This window comes from Pinus tabuliformis, chromosome J (assembly GCF_031772625.1).
Source record: "Pinus tabuliformis cultivar Carrire ecotype Pingquan chromosome J, CPIR1, whole genome shotgun sequence".
In the NCBI taxonomy this organism is placed as follows: Eukaryota; Viridiplantae; Streptophyta; class Pinopsida; order Pinales; family Pinaceae; genus Pinus; species Pinus tabuliformis.
Window position 1 is genome coordinate 702,163,016 of NC_142295.1, and position 15,686 is coordinate 702,178,701.

At 37.0% G+C, this 15,686-nt stretch overlaps 1 pseudogene; it reads right to left on the reverse strand.

Moving 5' to 3' along the window:
* LOC149228726 (uncharacterized) overlaps positions 1 to 13,822 on the reverse strand; it is a 59,611-nt pseudogene extending 45,789 nt beyond the window's left edge.
* Between the last annotated feature and the right edge of the window lie 1,864 nt (positions 13,823 to 15,686).

Genomic DNA, 15,686 nt, shown 5'->3' on the forward strand with positions numbered 1-15,686 from the left:
TCTCTATTCTTGTACAGACTTTGGGCACATGGCAAAAGATTGTAGGGCATATCACAAAGACAAATATAATGGTCCCCATCAATCTTCTAGAAGAAACTTTGCAAGAAGTTCTAATGCTCCATCATTCATGAACAAAATGGAATGCTTCAATTACCATAGAATTGGACATATGGCTCATGATTGTAACTTGACTTGGGTCCCTACACAAGTTAGAACCATGACAACCAAGCCGAAAAATAAAGTTACACAAATACAGAGAAAGAAAAAAAGTGGATCGAAAGTCTCTTAGACACTCTAGCCAACAACACGTGTTGTTGATTTGATGAAGACATCCTTGACATATGTGACATCCTAAGTGATTGATGAGACTCTGCCAAAAAGAAGACCATGCATACAGTAAGGGGGAGCTTTTGATCATTCTTGTAGAAGCTATCCATGAATGGGCCCTATGAAATTTTTGATGAGTTACACATGAACAATCATAGATCATCTCTCAAGAGCAACTCTATTGAATAACACGATCCCTTACTCATCCAATGGACTATTGTTGAATATTTCTTCCACTTGATCACAAGGCAACAATTTTTCATAAGAAGCTAAAGGAGTTTATACAAGCAGAGGGAGTTGGTTCATCACATGAAGAATTGTAAACACATCTATCATGGACTACATTTCCAGAAGGAAGAGCACCATGACAAGAGGAGTAACATACCTATGAAGAACTACTATTGATGAAGAAAAGAAGCAATTTGATAGGGGGAGTACTTGGGCACCCCGTTTGTCATTGATGTCAAAGGGGGAGAGAATGTTGGAAAGGCAAGAATATTCCCATCAATAATAAAGGGGGGGATTGTTAATCAAGGTTGTCATTGATGTCAATATGGCATTATTGGGATGGAAAATATTCTTGTGATACATGATGTTTCCCTAACCCTAGGGAAATCCTAACTTTATATAATGCTCTAACCCTAGTTGAAGCAAACACTAATCCTAATAATATCCAAACTATTGAAGAAGTTCCAAGTATGAAGACCTTTCATGTAAAACCCTAACCTAATCCCAATCCTAATCCTTTTGCATATCCTAATGAAACCCTAGTACTACTATGTATTTTCAAATGAATAAAACCCTACACCTCTTTAAAAATAGACACCCCAATTTTGATAAAAAAAAATCCTAAGGAAAAATTGGTTTATTAATATTTTAATTAAATTAAATTATATTGGGCCATAACTATTTGACCTAGTCAACCCTTAAAAGAGGATTTTCCTCTTTAAGAATTTGGTTTCTCAAGATGCGAGTCGGCGATGAAAGGACAATGAAGTTTGGCGCCAAAAGTAAAATTAAAATTTCAAATTGAAGGTCGGCCAGCCCCTCCAAGATCACGGAAGCTCGTTCTCTCCCTAAAGGCAAGCAAAAAATTCAACGCTGATCTGAAATCATATGCGGCTTGGGTAGTCTAGTTTATCTGAAGAGAGGTCGAAATTTCTTTAATGTTTTTAGGGTTAACATTCTTATGTATTACGTTATGGGTTTCGCTTGGGGTTCTAAGGTCATTCGACCTCCCACACGGACTCATCTGAAGCTGTGTTTTCATGGTAAAAATGTGATTGAATACATATGTGCGTTGACATGTAGTTGTAATACGATTTGCAGTGCTTTGAATGGCGATAGTGGTCCAGTGTGTGAGGAAACAATCTGCAGGCAGTAGTTGTTGACTTAATTGTAGTATTTTCTCATATCTATTCTGGAACGATCACTTGAATTCTCTAAGTTTTTTTCAAGTGGCCTTCGATCCCCACTGAAGTTTTGTTATGATGCACGTCGATTAGTGTCTTCGCCATGGTACGTTGAAGAATTTGGGAGATCATTGCAAATGATTGGAAACGACTTGTGATTGAAAACGTTGTTACAACCATAATCACGTACTCCTTTAAGAATTCTTGAAAAGATCGTTATATTCTGAAGTGGAAAACAAACAAAGAATTAATTTTTGCTTTATTTATTACGGCAGAAGCACTTTTCAGCTGCATGTCATACGTTTGATTCGCTACGGGGATATTGGTTCATCGCTAAGGGAACATTTCGTTTGAACCTTTGTGTTATCCCGTTCGCAAATAAACGTGTAATCAAGGGATTGATGCAGTATTGCGTTTTGGTTCTGGCAGAGGCCCAATGGCAAAAACTTGACGGTCAAATTTGTCAGAGAACATTAGTTGCAAAAGTCTGGTACAAGTCAGATTCGGCCCATTGACTGTAGCATGCAATTTTTGGTGGTCACAACCTTAGACACACGAGCTGAGTATTTGTGCCTCGGCAAGAGGGTTGTTGACCAATGAAGTATCCCATTGTCTTGTGCCATGAGAGATTTCTGAGTGTGATTCAAATAAGACAACGTAAGCAGCAAATGGACTACATGTGGACAGAACAAAACATGTCTTTCATCATGGTATGCACAGTTAGATGGCAAAAAAAAGTGAAAGGGTGGTATGAATTGTATAAATGTTGTTGAAATACAGGTTACACCTAGTAGGCAAATGAAAACACCTACATAAAGGATACACAGTGTATGGAAGGGTTTTAGTGGTTGTGTTTGGAGCATACTTATGACAGTCTGCTATTTTGAGCATGTTGATGCTTGTATTGCTGATATACTGTTTGAGCTTTGTATTACTAGCACGCAATGGTCATAAATTATCTTCTGTGGTTTGTTGGTTTCCTGTTGAATTTTGATGACGGTTGAGTGTTGAGATGTCATGTAGCTACCATAGATAGCTATGAGCCTTATAATGTTTATGAATTGGTGATAAATTGTCGCAACTGTAATTGATGTATTGATATGATGATGAGTTTTTAGAACCCAATTTATGTTGCTAAATAATTTATTGAGTTAGTGAATCATAATGATGAGGCAAGGTTTTCCAATGAATTAGTTGAAGAAATTTATATTGTCTCCTTGTATGATCACAAGCCTTGAAATGGTTATATCATATGCCTTAACAGTGTGTTGTTCAGCAAAAAAGTAAGAATGTGTTGTTATATTTGACAATATTGGGGCTTGTCATTAAATTTATATGTTTGAGTAGAAGCTGGATTTTCTCTATATGTTGAGCTAGGGTTTGATGTTGGTATGTTTGATATGTTGAGGATGACAATTTTTTTCATTTGGGCAATGTATATGGAGAGATCATGATTCTAGGGGAGAGCTTGACAAGCTTCCAGGATTGACAAGAAGAGTTTATACTTTTGCCAGGGTTTGATAGAGGCATATAAAGTTTGAATAGAGCTATTGAGACAACATTTGTTTGGCAAGGATTACTTATACAAAGTAGGTTGTTGAGCCGAGTAAGAAGAAAGGTTTGACATTGTTGTTGATAACATTGTTCTTGCATTGAACTGACAATGTATGTTGTTGAGAATTGATACATAGAGTGTAGAAGATGTGTTGAGAGGGGCTTTTACGGTGAAATATATTGAACAAAGTTGTTTAGCTAGGGATTATCTTAATGGCGATAATTGTGACAGCGGTAGAAGCATTGTAACAATTTTGTGAAAGCATACTAGTGAGACCAATCCTTTTCTTTAGGGTGGCAAGGTGGTGTTAAAGCAGGTTTGAGTCTGCGCAGGGCGTTGGAGTGTCCTTCTAGTCAGAGTTGGTAAATCAAGGAGAGGGAGCTTCCTTAAGGTTGAAGTTTGTGAATCAGGGCACTTGATTGTCCTTCCAGTTGGAGCTAGTAAACCGGGGCATTGAAGCATCCTTTAGGTTGGAACCTATAAACGAGGGGGTTGGAGCTTCCTTTAGTTGATGTTGAAAACCTTGGAAGTTGGAGCTTCCTAATTGATGTCAATTTTTTAAGACTAATATTAAGAAGTTTTCGATGGTTTTTCTCCTCGAAGGGTTTCCACTTAAACCTTTGGTGTTTTGTCTTTGTTGTTGTGCATTATCGAATAGTGTTGTTACCAATGCGATGATTGATTTATTTTTTGATCTAATACTAATGTGATTTTAATTCTTTGAAGTTTAAAAACTAACTAAATGATAGCAAATATTGATTCAACCCCGCTCTTATTATTTCCAACAGAGTAGAGCTTGAAAATTTGTGAGGCAAAATTGAAGGTCACAATAAGGGCATCTATAGCATTGATGATCAAAGGCATTAATTAGAATCAATTTGTTGCATTAAAGGTGATTATAATGCCAACTGTTGATAACAATTTGTAGATTATTTTTACTTTTCTTGTTAGCTTATGCTTTTCTTATTCTTATTAGTGCATATGTATGTACTTCATCAAACTGCTACCAAAACAAAATAACAAGAACACAAAGTTTGGCTCTCTGCCAGGGACAAATCCTCTCCACTCTTGAGAGGAAAACCCTTTGTAAGATTTCTCTTATTGAAGCTTCTTATTTGAACAACTGCCAAACCCTAGACCCTTGACTAGGATATCCTCCAAGCATAAGTCAAAACCTTCCTCTTTCTTCACTATAACTTCCAGCACATGGACCTCTATCTTTCGACACTTCTGCTCCTTCTTTTGGCACTTCATTCTTCCTTTTATAGTAAGTAGATCTTCTAGGAGAGATACTTCTACATAGTGATATCCTTCACCTAAGGATACTAACTTCTTCTTTAGATCATCTGGGTTCCCTTTTGATGCATGGTAGTAGGCTGAGTGATAACACTGCAACCCTAGTCTTCGCACATGGGAGGGTCCTAGCTGTAGGTATATGGCTCCTTCTATCTTTGCTTGAGGTCCTTCTCTCTTCGCTTGGATGGGAGGCCTTGTAAGCCTATTTAGAAGCCCAAACAATGATAAACTTGAGACTATTATATTTCTGCTGCTGTGATCGCAGAGATGGCTCTATTCCTCGCACGTGTGACTGGTTTTTACCTTAGAAACAATCCATTTGACTGCAGCTTTTACTTCTTCTCCTTCGCTGCGCTAGAGGCTCCTTAAACTGTCTTTTCTTCCACCCTTACTCAACTATCCTTCTTCGCTAATTTTAGAGCTTGATTATATGTTGTATGAGGAGTGGACAACCTTTATGAATAGAGGTATGTCCAGGCTCCTCTTTAGGTCGACTTGAATGTCTTTTATTTTGACTTGACTGTCACGCTTTAATTCATCTTTTATTCATCGTTTTGCTACTTGGAGACTTTGTTGATGCTAGGAGAGGATTTGACTTATCTTGGAGGTGTTCCCATGACCTTGTACATTGACTTACTTGATGTAACATGCCCTCAAAGGGTCTTATCATAATTACATTTTGACTTTGACTTTCTAGAAGCACAAAAATGTGCTTGACTTATTTTCAATGAGCAAGAAACTCTTTGACAAATATTACAAAAATAATTTCTCTTTTCTTGAATAAATATAAATATCAAAATTACATTTATGAAGACCTAGCCTAGTTACATTTCCTTCAACACTCCCTCTTAACTAGGGAGGTATTCATACAATATTACAAGGTTTTTGGCAATTTTCAATCTTGAAGAATTCACATAAGAGAAACTGGATTTGTAATCCATCTGTTATAGCATCATATTCATCAGCATTGTCATAGTGCAAGGCCTTGACTAACAGCCCCATCTCTTTATGATACCATGAGCTACAATGCTGGCGAGACCAATGATTTATAGACACTTTCATCATTGTCTCTGAAGGTACATACCCACCTGGGTGTTCACCGAGTATGACCTTCTAGGACTATTCTTATCTTGGGTTCCTAACCCTCAAAGAATATCGGTCCTCTTGCCTACTCTTGTCTTAAATTCCCTACACATCCTCAAAGAGTACTGGATGCCAAATGATTACCTAATCCTCCCATTCTTTCTTCCCAAGTGAGTGAAGACAAGAATTTTGTGTCTATCTTGTGTCTACATTTCCATTCATGGCCTTCAAATGACTTACGACTGTTAGTCCTAGTCTAGTGCATGACCCATGAAATGGAAAACACAATTGTCACTCCTTTGTAATCAGGGGTGATTCAAAAACTCCCTCTTGATTAGGAACTTGTCAAAGCTCCCTCTTAACTAGGGACTCTTTCCTTCATCGACATCTTCTTCCTAGTGGGTCCTTCAGTTGCTTGATCTTTTTTCTTTCTTGATGTCTTGAAGTCTTTGTTCGAACTTCTTCTATGTAGGGAACCATCCATCGATCACTTTCCTTCCTAGATTGTCATGTCTTGCTTCCTTCGTGGAAAGTGGCTTTCTTGTCATTCATTGGATTTTCTTGTCATCTTGGCTACTCTTTTGTCATTTTGTCCATGCTTCGGAATATTCTTCTCATGGATGCTTCGATGTACTTGCTAGGTTACATGCTTTGACCTAGTAGTCCATCATGACTTCATCTTGATATTGCTTCAACATTTATTTTTCTTTTGTTGGATGGATTCTTCATCACGACATCTTTGTAGAGTAGAATCAGTTATCTACACCTTTATATCTCCAAGGCCTTCATAGGTGTCAAGGGTCCTTTCTTTCTTTATCAGCGTTGTCCTGTCTTCTTTCGAGAGATATATTCAAGACATTTTGTCAGATGGTGATTCTCGGTGATCATGGTGTTCTTCACATGCTTGATCTATTTCTTCATTTGTTTCTTCTCATATAGATAGGTCAACCATCTAATGCATCTTGTGAGAGAATTCCTTCATCACTTGCTTTCTGGATTTGTCAGCATTTCTTCTTGCTTCTTAGTCAACAATCTTATGCTCCTTATGTGAGCATATTATTATTTTGACCTTCATTGCATTGTCATACATGCCTTCCAGCATGTTCTTGGTGAAAGAGATTCTTTCATGCTTGATCATATTATAGAACGATACCCATGACTCAATAATATACAAATGATAACATGACTTAAACTTTGATGCATACATACCTCATCTTGATTCTCCTTTGATCATCCTTTGGTGTGGCCCTTCTTGCTTCATCTTAGCTTGCCTGCATATCATCCTTTTCTTGAAACCCATGAATGGGATTCCTAATGGGAGATCTACCTTGGTTCATGAACCTTCTTTTGAAGATTCCATCATAGGATCTTAAAGATCCTCGCCTTGCAAATGTTTCCTTTCTTTTGATGATGTAGGTCTTCTAAGATTCTTATCATGATCAATTTTCTTTCATCATGTATGAGGTCCTATACTAGGTATGCTTCTTCTACATAAATACCTTGAGCTTTATATGCCATGCTCCTATATTCTAGAAGATATTTCTACTTATGTGTTTTGTTCTTATCATAAATGCTACATCTACATGAGTGCCTAGAACTCTATGTACATCATGCTACTAGATTCTAGAGGATGTTTCTAGTCATGCAATTTCAATTTATTCCTACATGCTCCTATCCTACTCAAAACTTTGAAAGAAGTCTAGAAGTAAAGAGTTTGACCTAGTCATAGTAGAGATCTGGAGGATCTTCCTTCTTTTGCTTCTTTCCTTCTTCTTTCACCTCTTGAGTCGAGTGAGCCTCTACCCTCTTCCCTTGAGTCAAGTGAGCCTCTACCCTCTTCCCTTTGTTGATGTTGTCCTTCTTAAGCTTAGGGCAATTCCTTTTGTAGTGTCCATATTCTTGGCATCCAAAACATTCGATCTTGGACATGTCTTTGTTGTTTGTTCTTCGTGGACCAAACTTGCCAAATTTATCCTTTCTTTTGGCCATGGTAGAAAATGCTTGCTCCTTTGACCCCACATCTTTTCTTGCCTTAATTCTAGTTTCCTTTGTTCTGCATAGAGACCACATTTCACTGAGAGTGGTTTCTTCCTTCTTTGCATATATGCTAGATGAAGTTTCCCCACTCCTTAGGTAGAGCATTAAGTACAAAAGTTGTCATCTCTCTGTCAAACATGACTTCCCCAAGCTCTTGAAGTTGATCTCTCATTTCAGATATTTTCATGAAGTAGGGAGATTGTATAATCCTCTGTTATCTTCATCTTGTATAATTCATTCCTCAAAGATATTACTTCTCCGATCATGGATACCGAGAATAGCTCTACTAGCTTATCATAAATTTCTTTCGATGTCTCAAACTTGGAGACACAAGGAATGAGAGAGTCTTTGATTGATTCTATTATAATCCTTTGAGCTCTTGTCTCATCCTTATTGTACTTGGCTAAGGCTTGAGTCTGCTCCTTAGCAAGGATAGTAATATTCCCTTTAACATGCTCTAGGAGTTCATTCTCCTTGAGTAGTAGATCAGTCCTCTTCTTCCATGCAAGAAAGTTATTGGTACCTACCAATTTATTGCTTTCTTTGCAAAACAACATTGATCTATATTCAGAAGGGGAAATGTACTTACTTGATAGATTTTGAGATGTAATGGAATTGCTTCCTCTTGATGAGTGTTCTTGTGTTGCCCTTTCCTTGATGATCAAAGGAGAATCAAGATGAGGTATGTATGCATCAAAGTTTAAGTCATGTTATCATTTGTATATTATTGAGTCATGGGTATCATTCTATAACATGATCAAGCATGAAAGAATCTCTTTCGCAAGAACATGCTCGAAGGCATGTACCACGATGCACTAAAGGTCAACAAAATAATATGCTCACATAACGAGCATCAGATTGCTGACTAAGAAGCAAGAAGAAATGATGACAAGAAATGTTGTCATGTTCTTGTGTTGCTCTTGATGTTCATGTAGAAGAAGCATACCTACGCTCTGAAACCATGTTGAATAATCTAGGGAAAAATAGTGTTGTCATGATTCTTCGTTACTTGATAACCATTTGTGGAGTCTTTTTACTCTTCTTGTTAGCTTATGCTTCTTCTTCTTCTTATTAGTGCATATGTGTGTACTTTATCAAACTGCTACCAAAACAAAATAACAAGAACACAAAGTTTGGCTCTCTGCTAGGGACAAACCCTCTCCACTCTTGAGAGGAAAACCCTTTGTAAGATTTCTCTTATTGTAGCTTCTTATTTGAACAACTGCCAAACCCTAGACCCTTGACTAGGATATCCTCCAAGCATAAGTCAAATTGTTCCTCTTTCTGCACTATAACTTCTGACATTTCTGCTCCTTCCGGCACTTTCTTCTTCCTTCTATAGTAAGTAGATCTTCTAGGAGAGATACTTCTACTTAGTGATATCCTTCACCTAAGGGTACTCACTTGTCTTCGCACATGGGAGAGTCCTAGTTGTAGGTATATGGCTTCTTCTATCTTCGCTTGAGGTCCTTCTCTCTTCGCCTGGATGGGAGGCCTTGTAAGCCTATTTAGAAGCCAAAACAATGATAAAATTGAGACTGTTATATTGTTGCTGCTGTGACCGTAGAGATGGCTCTATTCCTCGCACGTGTGACTGGTTTTACCTTAGAAACAATACCTTTGATTTTGGTTTTTACTTCTTCTCCTTCGCTGCACTAGAGGCTACTAAAACTGTCTTTTGTTCCACCCTTACTCTGTTATCCTTCTTCGCTAATTTCAGAGTTTGATTATATGTTGTATGAGTGGAAAACCTCTATAAATAGAGGTTTGTCCCTCCTCTTTAGGACGACTTGACTGCCTTTTAGGCTAACTTGACTGTCACACTTTAATTCATCATTTTGTTGTTTGGGGACTTCGTTGGTGCTAGGAGAGGATTTGACTTATCTTGGAGGTGTTCCCATGACCTTGTACATTGACTTACTTGATGTAACATGCCCTCAAAGGGTCTTATCATAATTACAATTTGACTTTGACTTTCTAGAAGCACAAAAATGTGCTGGACCTATTTTCAATGAGCAAGAAACTCATTAACAGATATTACAAGAATAATTTCTCTTTTCTTGAATAAATACAAATATTTTTAAATTACATTTATGAAGACCTAGCCTAGTTACATTTCCTTCAACATCAACATTACTAGAGCAATACTAGAAGTTCACTATGATCAAGTAGAGATAGTAGTAATTGCATATTGTTGTATTTGGGTCATTATCCCTACTACGGGAGCCCAAGAAGATTTTGTTTGATATTGTATTCTATAGGGTTGCGGGTTGGAGATAGGGAAAGAAGTTGTAGCTTCCTTTAAGAGGTTTTCGCCTCCTTCCAGTGGGAGCTGGTAAATATTGGGGTTGTAGCACTTTTAGTTGTAACACTTGTAGTCACAACAAGTAAATCTAGAAGTTATAGCTTCCCTTGTAATATAAATATATTGTTCATATACATCTTGTGTTCATTTGATGTGTTGTTATTCATTAATTGATTTGATACTTAAATTGTTGAAATTGTTATGAAATACCGATTCACCCTAGTATTTCCAACAACTCTTCATCATTCCCCCTTTTTAATTCGATTTATCCCTAGTTCACCCATCACTCCCTCCTATGCCATCTCTTACCTTTATTGTATGTATCTTTATTGAAATCAAATATTCTCCCTTATCTTATGTTAAAATGATTCATTTTTATATTAATCCATTCTTATTTATTTTATACAAAATTTAGGTTAAATCCCTCTTATTCCCCAAATTTAGCTTATTTTTACTTGATTTATTTAACGCTAAGTTTTTCAATCCACATTATAATCTTAATATTCACATCAACTCTTCCTTTTTTGACTTGTTCCTAATGTCTATCTCATGCTTTAACAGTAACCTTCTAACCCTATCCTTTATATACTCTCAACTTGCTTCTTATTTCTCATCTTTATGCATTTTTGGTCTTTGACGATGGGTGGAGTGTTCACTTGAAATGTTGGACATTTCAAATTTTAACACGCAATTTATTTAAAAAATACTATGAACAATAATATGTGTAACTATGGAAATCTTCACGCTCAGATCTAGTATTATTGAATGCTTTAGGAGAAGCTACAACAAAGGGATTGTGAAACAAGCTAGGGACTTTATATCAATCTAAGTTCCTAGTGAACGTGTTATTCCTATGAAAAAAGTTGTATAATATGAGGATGAAGGATGGAGACTCATTGATAGAGCATATGAACATCATCAACAATATGGTAAGTTAGCTATTATCTATTGATATTAAGGTTTCAAATGAAGATAAATGTATCAATTTGTTTTTTTCATTACCAGACATGTGGGATAGTTTGGTTGTTGCCATATAGATACTAATGCAACTACTTTAAGTTTCGATCAAATAGTCTCATCCTTGTTATCAAAAGAGATGAGAAGAAAAAAACATGGAAAGTTAGAAAACATATGCCTTGTCTATAAAAGGATGCTCTCATAAATAAAAATAAGTTCTCAACTGAGAGATCTAAATCTCCATAAAAAATTGTAAAGGTATGTTGGAAATGTGGAAAAGAAGGGCATTACAAGAAACATTAGAGGTCCAAAATTGCTGAGAAAGGGAAGGGATCTAATGTTCCTCCTTCTATATATGTAAAAGCTTCCTCAGATGGACGAGATATGTACTGGGATTCTTCAAGTACACATGAATGTCATGAGGCATGGCTAATAGACTCACAAGCATCGTTTCATAAGAATCCTCAAAGGGAGTGTTTTTGCGAGTATGAAAGATATGATGGTGGTGATATTTTCCTAGGAGATGACTTAATAGTTAGAATTATAGGACGAGAACAAATCAAGTTGAAGTTCATAGGTGGAAGGATTAAAACACTCTCTAATGTTTTGTAGATCCCAAGATTGGCCACAATAAGAAATCCTCTCTTAAGCATCTAAGGTATTTGATTGTGATGCTTATGTTCATGTTTCAAAGAAGATTAAAAGTAAGCTAGATAAAAATACTGAAAAGTGTATCTTTATTATATATAAAGATGGTCTGAAAGATTATAAGATTTGGAACCTTGAAACTAAGAATGTTGTGTATAGTTGAGATGTGATATTTAGAGAAATTAAAGATGTTGTCAAAGAGGAAGTGCTACCAAGGGAGAAAGAACCAGAGAAGATAGAGTTTGAATTGAAGGATGAAGAAACAAACTTTACAATAGAACAAGAATCAAAAGAAAAAGATCCACTTACTTGGGTATTGAGGAGATTAGTTCAGGAAAAAAGACAACCATAAAGGTATACTTTGCCTACTTTCCATTCATTTTTTGCTTTGTTTAATATTGATGAGGATCCTAGAAATATTAGGGAGGTAGTGAATACAGAGGATGAAAGACTTTAGAAAAAGGTTATGGTTGAAAAAATAGCAGTGTTGGACAAGCATGAGGCTTGGGATCTAATGGATTTTCCGAGTGGAAGAAATCCCATTGGCAATAAATGGGTGTTTAAGAAGAATGTAGAAGGCAAAGCGAAGAAATACAAAACTCAGTTAGTAGTAGAAGGTTATTCAGATGTAGAGGGAATTGACTTTGGTGAGATATTTTCTCCTATCACCAAGTTAACTTCTATTATATTTATTTTATCTATTGGTGTTGTTTTTTATTTTGAAGTAGAATAGATGGATGTGGAGATAACATTCTTACATGGGGATTTGGAAGAAGAAATATACATGAAACAAAAAAAAGGTTTTGCAGTGAAGATAAAGAAAGATTTGATATGCAAGGTGATAAAGTCCCTATATAATAATTACCAAGGATGTAGTATAACAAAATTGATAGTTATAGGACTTGGTTTTACAATGAGGAAAGTGGTTCACTGTGTGTATGTTAAATTAATTGATGATCATCTTTTTATTTGGTATTATATGTGGATGATATGTTGTTGATGGGAAATGATAGAGAAATCATCTGGAAAGTGAAAATTCAGTTGTCTTCTAAATTTGACACGAGATCTTGGTGCTGCAAATTTCATTTTAGGCATGGAAATTAAAAGAGATCATACAAACAAACTCTAGTTAAATTAGAAGAAGTATTCCAAGAGAATATTGTAGAGGTTTAATATGAAAGTATGTAAACCAGTGAAAGTCCCTATTCCTATAGGTGTAACATTATTTGCAGGTCAATATCCCAAGGCACAGAAAAAGAAGAAAACATGTCATGTATTCCATATACTAGTGTAGTTTGAAGTTTGATGTATGCAATGGTCTACTCTAGACCAAACATTGCACATGTAGTGGGAGAATTAAGCAGATATACGTCAAAACCAAGGAAGAAACATTTGACAATAGTAATGAGGGTTTTCAAGTATTTGCATGGCATTACTAGTTATAGTTAAAGCTACCAAGGAAGGCTAAAATTGGACAAAATGATGACCATACATGGCTTTGTTGATACAAACTGAGTTAAAAATATGGATTGTTGACACCTAATCCGAAACGGATGAGGTGAAGCCGGACAGTCATCTAGAAGATGAACTGATCCGTTTTGTGTATGTATAAATATAGTTGTCTAAAGAATAAAATGATAAGTTGTTTCTTGCGCTCATTAATTGCTGGAGTTACCCTGGCCTGACATGGTATCAGAGCACAGGTCTCAGAAATAGCTGTAACTCCTGCCTCTGCCAGGTTTCTGCTGCCTCATGAAACCTCTGTCCTGAGACTGCGCCCTCTTTCCTAAGCGCCTCTGGACTGACATGGTGCGGTGAGCGTGGAATGCGCTGCTGAATGTGAGTGTTTTTTTGATATTGAACACCTGAGCGTTTCTATCACTGATTGCCCTACGGCCTGCACTCGCTCTCATTCCCTTCCGCGTTATTCATCTCCCCTTCTGCGTTATTCAACTCTTCCTTCAGTTCTGGTTCTTGAGCCTTATCTGATAGATTGCAAATTTTGGAGTAATCGCGAGTGAGAATGCTGTAGCCAGTGGACATTCGAGTATCTGCTGCAATCACACAGTAATTGGCAGCAGTAATTGGTACCAGCTATTGCAATACATGTTCCCTTGGACCAAATACTGATACAATGACCTTTGTATTACCGAATTCAGCATAAGCAGACCCTGCCGCTGCATTCACCGCCCCGGTCTTCATAAAGGCAAGTCTGCATTCGAGTAACTGGCGACCATCACTGCGAATACCATCTTGCAAAAGGCGACCATGAGACCTTCTGTCTTCTGCTGCAGCCGAGACTGTGGTGGTGTGAGAAAGGCGATCTCTCGACCTGATGCGGTGATATGGTGAGTGACCGCGGTGTCTCCATGTTATTGCGTGACTGATGAGTGCATTTGGATTTTTTTTTTCAGTAATGAGGAAACCCAGCTTTGTATAAAACCGCTAGCTCTGTCTGGTTTGCTTCCACCAATCTACATTACGAGACAGTAGGGTCGTTGTATGCAATAAATCATCATTGTTATGGGGACGTAAACCGTCGAGGAATCTGAAAAGGTTCTCGAAGTAGGTGAGTTGGTAGGATGTAAATATGAAGCAGAGACACAGTTTGGGTTAATTCCGAGGAACTAAAGTGGAGGAGGTTGTTTCCATTATTCACAGAGATGCGTTTTTTTTGTATAGTGGGTGAGCAGTTTATATACGCAGTTTATAGCATTGCTATGTTTCCAGAATGTTTTATTGCTTGACATATATATATTGAAGTAATATATATTGAAGTAATATATCCTTTATGCGTTTTGAAGTGAATGCATTCAAACATAGTAATATTACTGATATATGAAATGCTGATATAAGAAATGCTCATACAAATGTTAGAAGAAAATAAAGTGCATAAGGCTGTGGCATAAGGATTTTTTCAGCAGAATTTTTTTAACAGAAGTTTTTTAGCAGAGATATTCTTTTACAGAATGCATTCAATCATTTCTATGGTAGGAATAGTTCTCACTGGCAAGGAGAACTATTCAGAATGGTCTCGAATGGTAAAACACACCCTTATCTACAATGAGCTGTGGAAAGGAGTGTGTGTCGGAGAAGAAGACAAAGACCCTGTGCAGCCCACATCAGACAAAGAACTCACCATTTGGGAAAACAAGAACAGCAAAGCCTTTGCATTGATCACAGCATCTGTAAATGAGGAAGTAAGTCGTCATATTTCATCCTATTCCACTGCCTTTGAAGCTTTACAAAAGCTGAAAGAACTCTATGATACACATTCTGCACTTGAAGTTGTTCAGCTCATGATTAAACTCTTTACTCTTGAACTGAAAAATAATGATCCTCTTACTCTTGCATCTGAAATAAAGTCTATAGTGCATGATATTAAATCCACTAAGGTTGAGCTGGATATCTCTCTTATTGCCTTTCTCAAAGCACTCTATCCTACCTACTCTGACTATCTTGAGTCTTTACAAGCAAATGGAAATCTTAAAGATATAACCTTTGACACTCTTGTGAAAAAGTTTGCTGAAAGAGAGAAAGCCTTTGGAAAGAAAACAGTCCCTGAATCTTCTGAAGAGACTGTTTGCCTTGCTCATAAAGAAAAGCATCCTGCTCAAGATTCTACAAGAGGAAGAGGTGGACGAAGAGGAAGAGGAAGATACTTCAGAGGCAGGGGGGGCAGACATCCTCAAGCAGAAAAGGCAGATCTGCATTGCATTCGCTGCAAACGAAATGGATCACATGATGCTTCTACATGCAAGCTACCATGGGACAAGGTTGAGCAGAGAAGAAATCAGCAAAAAGGTAAAACTGATGACACAGACAAAGGTAAAGCACCTGAATCCGCTCACTATATTGAGGCACAATGTAACATTGGAGTAAATGAAGATTTGTTCAATGCTTCACTTGCTTCTTCGAAAAATGACTGGTTGCTTGATTCAGGAGCAACCTGTCATATGACTCATAGGAAAGATTTCTTTGAAGATTTCACTGACAATGTTGATGGAGCAGTATACTTTGCAGATCAGTCAAAAATCAAGCCATCAGGGCTTGGCACAATCAGGCT